General features: G+C 36.3%; 2 long non-coding RNA genes across 2 annotated transcripts; one reads left to right on the top strand and one right to left on the bottom strand.

The window, feature by feature from the left end:
* The first annotated feature begins 4,676 nt into the window (after positions 1-4,676).
* LOC110054098 (uncharacterized) lies at positions 4,677-7,089 on the top strand. The gene is made up of 2 exons (XR_002297189.2): positions 4,677-4,962; positions 6,503-7,089. It is a non-coding gene; the product is annotated as an uncharacterized LOC110054098 (long non-coding RNA).
* Positions 7,090-7,674: 585 nt separating this feature from the next.
* LOC110054097 (uncharacterized) lies at positions 7,675-9,534 on the bottom strand. The gene is made up of 2 exons (XR_002297188.2): positions 8,793-9,534; positions 7,675-8,299 (listed from the first exon to the last, which is right to left on the bottom strand). It is a non-coding gene; the product is annotated as an uncharacterized LOC110054097 (long non-coding RNA).
* Between the last annotated feature and the right edge of the window lie 969 nt (positions 9,535-10,503).

The following is a 10,503-nucleotide window of genomic DNA, read 5'->3' as shown; positions in this document are numbered from 1 at the left end:
TGCGTAAACAAGGCGCTCTAATGATGAAAAATTTATACTGAACGAGGATTCGCTAACAAGTATGACAATAAATATTGAAAAGAATTAGGAGAAAAAACAACGTCTTACCGAGTAAAACCAAGATTTTACATTTTCGTATGCAAATTTCTAGCAAATCATTGTAGCATTGTAGCAGTGGGAAAAAATTTTTTTTTTTTAATTGAAAACCTTTTGTTTACGCGATTAACAGGTATAATCCGAAGATGTACGGCAACAAAACATTGGAAGCAAACAGTTCGTGCATAAAATTATTGAATCTAATGCAAACACTACACAAAGTCAAAACATGATCGGCGGGGTCTTTTACTGAGATGGTGGTATTTTTATGTTATTTTTTTTTTTTTTATAAAAACACAAACTTTTTTCATCGGGAAAAGCTACGCGGTGACCCAAATGGATTACATGCAACGTATTCATGACAGCTTTGGCCAAATTAAAAACTGAATAAACCGGAAAATTCTTTAATTACATGTAGCATATATTATTTGAATTTTGGTATAAACAATGAAATATGAAACTGCATGGACGATTTGCTGTTTGCAATGAATGGACACTATTTAATGCACATTTTCAAAATAATGTTACATGACTGAATAATTTCTTCTTTCTTCCATTGCAGTCCGTCAAAACGGCTTTCGTGCAAGAACGAGAGAGAGTAATATTTTTGGAGCGAGAAAAATAATAACCATAAAATGTTCCTAGCAGGTGGTTTTGAAAGCGATAATTCCTTTTTTTTTTGTCTCTCAATAAAAATACAAACATGTTGGCTCAAGACAGAGGAAAATAAATCGAGGCAATTAGCCTTGTTGAGAATGCCTTTGAACGGTGAACCATTAGGCCGAAGAAACCCATTAAACCTAAAATAAGCGGGATTTGCTAAAGCCTTCAGTTGGCAGAGCATGTAATGACATTGATTATTTTAACGCACACGGACAACTTAAGTTGCCGACTGAAACGCTGCTTGAAAAATGTGAGATAATTTATTACACAATTTTTGAAAAAAGTCTGTACAGTTTGAGACAATAATTTTTGGTCCCTGAAGGTGAAATTTTAACCCTTATTGATGATTGTATAATCACAAGAATCTGTTAAAATGCTCCAGGCCAGTTAACCGGTGCATATATGATACGTACGTACTAAATATAACCGTGTGATGAGCAGAAGACGAACGTATCGCCCAAAAAAATATATTTCAAAAGGTAATTGTCGCTTGAGATGATTATTGCTGTCAAGGCGTCCATTTGCTTTGGTCGAGAATGTCTCAGGAAATGTCTAAAAAATTTTGTGCGCCGTATTAAGAATTCATGGAACAGTAACAACAGGTATAAAATTCTCTCTCATATCACGAGCACGATGTAAAAAAAAAAATGTTTTTCTGTTTTTTGTTTTTTGTTTTTTGTTTTTTTGTAAATCTAATAATTTCCTTTGCAAAAAGGTAAATCGAAAATCAACCGTACAGCTTTCAAGTTTCTCAGATATAATCAACGTCATCTGTAGTATATTCCTCATTTGCAGCCATCCTTGTGGTTTCTTAGTTTAGTACATGTGTAGCCCCCCTGACGTTTTTACGCACAGGAAACTAGTATTTCGAGCTTTCTTCTGAATTGAAGACAATTTTATACGTTAAAAAAAAAGACATGATCAATGGACAAAGTTTAGATAATGTTGTAAATGCTTCTTAAATTAATTTTGATTGTGTAGTTATTAGTAACTTAGTAATTTAAGTAATTGTTCCTGAAAAGCCCCATTGGGGAGGTAACAATAAAGTATGTATGTATGTAATGGACTGAGATGGCTAGCATCTTTACTAAGTGACCATTCTCGAACTCCGTGACATTAATCTAATAACGTTTTCGGTTTACACTGATTTCTTAACCCTTCTGTTCAAAACATCATATTTTTACGCTTTCAGAAAAGGTGTTTGTTTCTCTAAGAAAAGTAAAGATTCAGGTTAAGTTTTATGTAACAAATAAATCGGTTTCGGCGGACCACGAGTGCGTTGGAAAAACGCGAGGCAGACGCATTCTTCGTAACCACCAAGGTCAATTTACAGCCCAGTTTTTTGCGCAGATTTCACGTACATCAGTAATTAAAGGTAAATAGTAAGGAAATCAAAATCAAAACAGAGGAATAGTCAAACAAGGAATATATGAAATATCATATATTCACTTGCTGTGGAAAAAACATTTATTACATATAAGATCAGTCCAGTTAAACAAAGCTTAAAAAAATTATATTCAGGATCAAAATTATGGTTTAAGGTGGCCTCATGAGATAATTATTTATCGTGTTGCGCGTGCTGGTGTTATCATTTTGAAAGCTGACTTTACATTTTACACTGATTTATCTCAAACTTACCAAATGTGATAAGCAATGATAAAGTATTGTTTTCAATCATCTCTGTACGTTTAAAGTTTGGCTTGTCTCGAATTAAGAATGTCTAGAAGAATGCATTTTTCACCGTTTGTTTAGCTTTGTTTGCGATTTACTTGAATTTCCTTCGGTGAAATCGTCTAATATTTTCACAGTACATCGACACAAATTTTAAACACGAAAAAAGTGGGGTTCGTTCTCCCAGTTTTTATATATTTTTTTGCAAATTCATGTCTTTCCTAGCAGCGGAAAAACTGGTCATATAAACTTTCCTGAACAACAAGTTCCAAATAAAAATAAAAGATCTATTAAGAGTCTGCCAAATTTGCCAAATTGTACGGAATTTTACCTAAGGAAAGGCAGGAAATTTTGCTGTCAGTTTCGCTTTTTGTGGTCATAAAATATCGTAAAACACTGGTGTTTTTTTTGAGCTCACGCAGATTACTAAAGTTCTCGCCCGCGCGCGGCCGCAAAACTTTAGGGAGCCACTTTAATTTATATTAGAAAAGATTCGAGAATCGAGTCTCTGTGAGACCTTCTAAACCTTTATTTCTAAATTTCCCTGACTCAGTTGAAGATCGATCCATCATCGTCTCGGAGGCTGATTCCTCCAGAAACCATTACGTTTATGCAACGTGATGTGTCATTCGGGGTCATTATATGGCCGAAAAGGAAAAAGACAGATTAGTCCTGCTCTTTTTTTAGAAGCTATCCATGGAATTTAACTCCTCAGTGAGTAAATTTAATTTTGTGGCTCATCTGTTGATTAGTCGACTGATGATATCATTTCATAAGAATACTGTTTATTTAGTTGGTGGCACTTTAAAGTACTTCAAGCACTTAATTACCGATGTTTGGAAGTTTTGAGGTCACGTTAATTTAAATCGAATTACGTTGTTATTTAGAAACCTTTATTTTCTTGGTCGTTTCCTGTGATAATTAAGAAATATTTATTCTAACTAGCTGAAATATCTACTCTAATTTTATAATCATGAACTTTTCAGCTTTAATCATTAATCTTGAATTGGTATACTCCTAAAACAGTAAATACTATACTTCACTAAGCATAACTTGAAATTACTTTGCTATTGACCTTTTCAAGATTTTTGCGTCCTATGTTCTGTAAAATTGATCGAGTTTACAAATTGATCGATCAGTCTTTTATGTCAACTCCGACAAATGCTATATTTTTCGCGTCACAGTTAATTGCTTCGTCCTTCAATTTAAAAGAGGCCGTCTGCAGGTGATTGTCCGTGATTAAATGCAATTTGTCGCTACACAGTTGTAGAATTTACGACAGTTTAGAGATAGTTATCCAATATTAATTCCCGCGCGATAACGTCAGCTATGCTTGCACTCTTGTAAGCGATAAAAATTAGCCAATCGGCGTGCGAGCAATTTACAGTCATTGCAAAATTAAAGTTTTTATATTGTAACTCGTAAATTGTTGGGCAATTACGTATGTTTACAAGATTCGCTTCAGTCGACTTCGTCATTGAAAAAATAGTTGTATATGTCAAGTCCATAATTTACTAAAATGCCTTTGTCAAGATGTTAGAAAGATAAGGCTATCTCCGCAGTGTCTGTAAACACAAAATGATTATAGGTCAAAGTTCTACAAGGAAAACAAAGTTATATTTGCCCAACGTGTCTCGTTGAGGGCAAAGACCTTCGCTCAAAAAAATGTACTAGAGTGTGCATATTAAAGAAATTTGTTTTTCTTTTAATTTATATTGTATTAAATGTCGGTTCAATTTTCTCAAGGGTAAATTTCATTACGGCTTTTGTTTCGTCCCCGTTCTCCGCTTTCTGTAACTCAATTGCAACAAGTTGTTCTCTTGAGTTGTTCTTTTGAAACCAGGTTAACTTCTTGGGTTGACTGAAAAAAAATTCCTTTATGAATACTACATAAATCCCTAAAGGTATGTCAGAGAAATTCCAGTTAGAAAAATGGACCCTGTTTTGCAATTTCCATTCGCTAAAAGGACAATCAAACAAGTTGTAAACATAACGAACGAAATATCAAAAAATAGTCAGAATCAAACCATTATCTTACAAGTTGTAAATTGTTGTGCTATATAATAGCAGTATTTTATACTAACTGACTTAACTCAAAAGCAAGCACAGGTCGGCTTTTTTCCTCAGCAGTAATTTTCCTGTTCCTAAACGGACGCTGTATTTTTCATTAAGTGAGTTAGTTTAAAAGCCTTTTTGCCTCCAAGATTCTTTTATAACTCTTACAAGTAAAGAAGCTGTTAGATCTACCTACGCCTGTCGGAAACCACATATAACCGTTGGCATTTGCTTGAAATATTTTACATTTTTGGGCGATGTCCGTCCATTAATTGCTATAGGAAGTGCAATCTATATTTGGAGAAAACTAGCCAATAGGTGGCAGTCATTATTCACAATAACGAATGGTATAAATTTGGCATAGTCCGCGACAAAAACTTTAAAGTAGACCTAGGCAAGCGAGACTGAGCACGCAAACAAGAAAGAAGAAGAATCAAAAATTAGTTTCAACTTGCTGGAAGAATCTCAACGTGAAAGGTGAGTCATTCAGTTCCTTAGATTGTAAACGCTTTTGCTCTGAGGCCAAGGATTCGTGCATCTGTGATCGATAAAATCATGGTTGTTCAGTTATCGTTCGTTTCTCGGTGCGAAGTCAACGATTGAAACCAAAAAAATATAAAGATTGAAATTTTGAAATGAAGATTTGTTCGAGCGGCCGCACCACTGGAATGAAGTTCAGTAGATTGCCGACTAAGCGCGAGTTTTTTTACGAGAATGATGTGCTGAGTCGGCAGGCAAGACGAAAACTTTGTTGAGTATACGATGCTAATTAATTAAAGAAAGTTTCGAACTTTCAGTACGCGAATTGTTCCTACGCTTCTAACGCAAACTGTATTTCGTAGTAACTAAGAAACCATGGCATTTACAGAAACATTAAACTCAGTTCAACTTTCACAAGGAACAAATAAACCGGTACCAATGTTTTTTTTTGTTTGTTTTTGTTACGCCAATGTCCGCACATCTAAAAGCTGTTTACCCCAGTGAATTGTGACAGAGTGCACAAATACTTAAAAACGGGGGAACTAAGTTCGGAAACGTCAACTTCCTCACTCAAAAAAATAATAATAATAAAAAAAAAAAACAATGTAATTGGATTAATAAAATGCCGGTTGTTGTTTAGAACAAATTAAAGTATTACTGAAGCCAAACGCGGACTGATGGTCAAAATTGACTCCGAGGCTTTAATAGGAGAATAAACTGAGCAAACGAAGTCACACTACACCAAGGCTTTGGGTAGAATATCAATACATCATAATTGCGTCCGTTACCTACCAATTCAAGAACTAATTATAAGCTAACTAGTTAAAAACTTAAGAAACACTCGGGGCAACTGACCCACACACCCTGAGGGCATCCCAGTTTCTGAAACATGAAGCGACTTCGATCATAGAGTTGTCAGTCGATCACTAGTTGGGCCCTAGCGTTTGATCAGGTGGCTCAAACATGCAGGTAGCTGCTTCCCATATAGACCTGAGTCGAGAGAGGCACTGTGAAACGACGAAAGAATCTTAATTGCCCGCCTCGAGAAAACTACTTGATGAACTTTCAATGACTTTGCTGGATACTTATTCCATACAATTAGATTTAGTCTCACCGTAAATAGTTTCCATTGTGTAGGATCTAAATTAATTTGCCGGTTATTTTATAGTATCAAAATACATGTTACATAATTATTCAATTACATAGTTACAAAAAATTAAAGACCTTCCTGAGCAAAACAGGATGGACTTCTCCGGCAATAAATGGTGTTTCGTGATCAGCCTAACCCATCTTACTCAGTTGTCCTTAAACGCTTAACGAGTTGAAAATTCATGCAGTACCAGGCCTCCCACATAACAGACATAGCATGCCTCACAGTTTCCAATGATTTTGGAACCAAGATTTCACTTTTCTTTTTACTAGTGTGTATGTAAGCAGCTGGGTGGAGGGTGTTGTCCGGGGTTGCGGACCTCCCTCTCCTCAGTCTTCAATGTCATCAGTGATGCTAACTTCGACTGTTTTTATTTCCTTCCACCAGATGAATGCTATTGTAACAGCCATCATTTTGAGCCTTGCAGTGCTGATGAATAGTCCTAAAGAGGTCAAAAGCTCAGCTATAGGACTGTATGAAGGTCCTTACGACTGTTTCGAAAACTGCCAGCTTGGTTACGATGACTGTCATTACTCATGCGCTTTACCGAGTGGATGCGAGGAGCTGTGCACGACCCCCTTCATAGGGTGCCTCTTGGATTGTCCCTTATAGAACTGGGGTAAACAAGCTACACAAGCCCGAACAAGCTCAGTACAGGACAGTTCGTTCATCATATACGACGTCAAGCTTAATATTATTTATTCGTCTCTGGTTGTTACATTCGTTGCTGTTGGAATCTGATTAGTATCGATTAACGGCATACATTATTTAATTATAAGAAACCTTCAAAGCATTTTCTGAGAATAATCCGCCTTTATTCTGGCTTACATTCTGGTTGTAATTGAGCAACATATTTTAACAAACTATTTCAGTTAGTACTCAAATGACCGTAACCTTGGCAAGTTGTTTATAATTTTTTTGAACTCACCCATTCGTACGTGGTATATAATTAAACAGGTTCGATATGACACCACTGATGTGCTTTAGCAGTTGTGTTCTAGCCTTAGTTGAGTTGTAGAGATACTTCTTCTAGAATAATGCTCTGTTGAAGCAAAGCTGAGAAAAACACCAACTCATGGGGTAGTGTAGTGTTGATTGATTTGCAACCAAATTCTCAAAATTAATAATCAAATAACTGTATGACAATAGGTAAAGAGAGTTCAATCGTAACTATCACGTCTCTTTACTTATTGCCATAGATTTTAGAGTGAATATCAAGTTCTAAGAATCACTATGATCCGGAAAGCAGAGATGTGATGATGTGTTTAGTAACGCGTGATAATTATGGCGAAAGGTGATTTCCCTCATTCGTGTACATTGATTTGTTTTTAGTGACGTCCCTTGTACCCAGTGGCGACAGCTAACTTACAAATATTTCCAATTTTGGCTTTTAATGTGGTGAAATGGTATCTCCAAAACGATTGGACTTCCGGGTCAAATTTAAAATTTTAATCCCTAGCTACATGCTAGTACATACATTGTACATGTCAACAATGTCTCGCCCTAGTCCTCTACGCCTCGATGTGGAAAAGTAAAGCTTTTAAAATTCACGAAAATGATCACTGTTTCCAGGAAAATTTTATTACCTTACTAACTAGAATAAATAAATAGATATACAAATTTTAGTATAACCGCCTGATTAATTCGGAATACATGCACAGCCCCACCGTTTTCATGTTATTTCTGACGAAGATACGACATCATGCATAACAACATTTAACACACTAAAAGTCAAGTCTCCGCTGGTTTAAAATACAATTGACGTTTGCCATAATATACTGAATAGTCTACTACAACCGTCTGGTATAAAAGATTTGGCATCTTAAAAATATCTTACAGAAAGTATCTTAGACTTATAATTCTCCAGGCTAACAAGTCCTTCCGTTGTCTGGCTTCTTCTGTGCAGACCTCAATGACTGAGTGACAGTCTGATTCTTTCAGTCTTCATCTTGAAAAGACCGGGCAGTCAGCCGTACAGTCGTAGAACATTCCACCGCACCTTCTTTCACACAGTTCTGCAGAACTTTTCAAATCACAGAAGACTAAACAGTCCCAGTATCGATTCTCGCAGCCTTCAAAACATTGATGTATGCTGTTCCTGATGCGGTAAGCGCTGACATCGCTGTCGATGTGGAACATCATAGCGAGGCAAAGCAACACGACTGCTTTGACGAGTAACGTCATCTAAGAGAAATAAAAGCCACGAGATATTTACCTATTGGCACAAGTTTCCTTTTGCAAATTACAAACACTCTTAACAGAAATATAAAGATAGTATAGAAAAGGTTAGTGCTGATTGCTGTACTGATGAATTGTTTTGAAATTCCAACTAAATAGTAATTTATACATAACAAGATTTTTCTACGGAATCTAAGCCACGTTCGAGGCCGCAAGTCTCTGATGGTCAGTAAAATTGTATCGAATTGTAATCTTCTTCCGCTCCAACATCTTAACGAAAGAGCGAGATTTCCTGACTTTCTTAAAAGACTTAGTGAACAACGACAAGACCTAAAAGAAGTCAAACCATTAGTTAAGTTTCCTATGAGTTAGGTTTGTTTCAGAAATTACTGTTACTAATCTTGCTCACCGTAAGTTTTTTTTCTCGGGTGTCCGTTCTTCACTTGCACTTTTTGAAAATGAATTCGAAAACTCTTTGACCAAGGAAAAACATTCTTACCTTCTTGATTCTTCTTGTTCGTCTTGATTCTCAGTTTTTCTTGCTAGCCTTCTCTTGTGTCCGTCTAACTTTTATGCTGGTTCGTTAATTCTATAGTTATTTTATACAGTCGAAGTTCGTCGGAAAATCCGACTCCCACTTCGCTATTTCCGAGACCATTTTGGGTGTTTCTCGAGTGCTAAAATCGGATCAGAGGCGTGACGGAATTCGGTTTATTTCGAACGCGCTTGGCTTGTAAGTGATACCATGGCTAAATGAAAATAGACTTCATCCGCCAACTAAATCCAAAACGATCTTGCATAAGAAGAATATTTGTTTGGAAATTACAAGTTTTTCGCTCTCCCGAAGGAGGTTCATGTGTAGGCCAAAGTGATTCCATCTAAGACCGATACACCTCTTCCGTATCGAAAAGTCGAGTGTACCCCTGATAATTTGTGTAGGAGGGCCATTTGCTCGTCTTTGAGATGAGAAACTCATGTTGTTCTTCGGATATTGTCTCAAACCACAAAAACGTTAAGCTGGCTGTTCTATTACATCTTCTGATCGCTGAAAACTGCAAGGAAAGAGCAATAAACAGTCTGCTTAAGTGAAACAACAAAAGTCAAGCACAGTGTTTCATTCTTTTTACTGTGACACAAACATGGTTTTAACCTTATCTGACACCACGTCGAAGTCTCGCTGAAGGATAATTGCTTTAATAAATTATCACTTGAAGCACTTGTGATATAAAACAGTGCAGCGGAAAATTGAAAAAAAAAACTGGCTTCCCCGGGCAAACAAATTCATTGTGCACTAAACTCAACCAGGCAACAGTGGGAGTCGCGCGCATGCTGTAAATTTTGATTGATTGATTGATAGTTATCTACCTGACGTGGTGCAACAAAATTGCCATTTTTCTAGCAAAGGAAATGAGTGAGGGAATTTTGCTACGAAACGATGACTACAGCTGATTTCGCTGTGGGAAGTTAAAACATAGCGGCTAAGATGAAAGGAGTATGATAAGAGGTCTACATGGGGTGCTGGGGTTTTTCCGACCTCCCCGCGTTTTGAAACTGATCTTGACTCCATTTTTTCACATTCCTGACGTTTCCTTATTCATTTATTTCAGTTTGCTTTTCTGTAAAAAATTCGCTTCAAGTCAGTTTTGCTTAGCTACCTAGCTCAAAAGCAAAGCATCGTGCTGCTTTGAGAAGAATCATTGTGACATCGCCGGCTAATTACGGTTTGTAATGATAATTTCAAAAATTTAATGTTTTCTAAATTAAAACGAAGAACCGCAGATTACGTTAACAGCTATGTTTGCGGTTTGTCGTATTCTAAAATGTTATACCTTCATTAAATAAGCATTTTCTATGAGTGTCAGGTACTCATAGTGATACAAACGTTATCGTTGATAACCAAGAAAAAAAATTTCCTCGATGACAATCAATTTATAGTTTGTTTTTACAAAATGGCACATGTTTAAAAAAGGACAATTATAAACATATAAAGATATAGTGATATGTTATTTTAGTCTCGCTAAAATCGGCAAAACCCGGAAAACCTAGAGAATTTCTAAAAATTCCAGCGATTTGGGAAATGAGAACTATTGTTTTCTGCTGTGACAAAGTCTTGACTGTTTATGGAGGTTTCCTGCGCGCGTGTGACACATCACTACTTTCTTTTGTATTCGTTTTTCAAATGATTAGTTAATCCCTTGAGATAGACCGAA

This window comes from Orbicella faveolata, unplaced genomic scaffold (genome assembly GCF_042242905.1).
Source record: "Orbicella faveolata isolate gen_17 unplaced genomic scaffold, um_ofav_v1 contig_1, whole genome shotgun sequence".
Lineage (NCBI taxonomy): Eukaryota > Metazoa > Cnidaria > Anthozoa > Scleractinia > Merulinidae > Orbicella > Orbicella faveolata.
The sequence above is the reverse complement of the archived record's forward strand: the minus strand, read 5'-3'. Positions and strand labels throughout refer to the sequence as shown.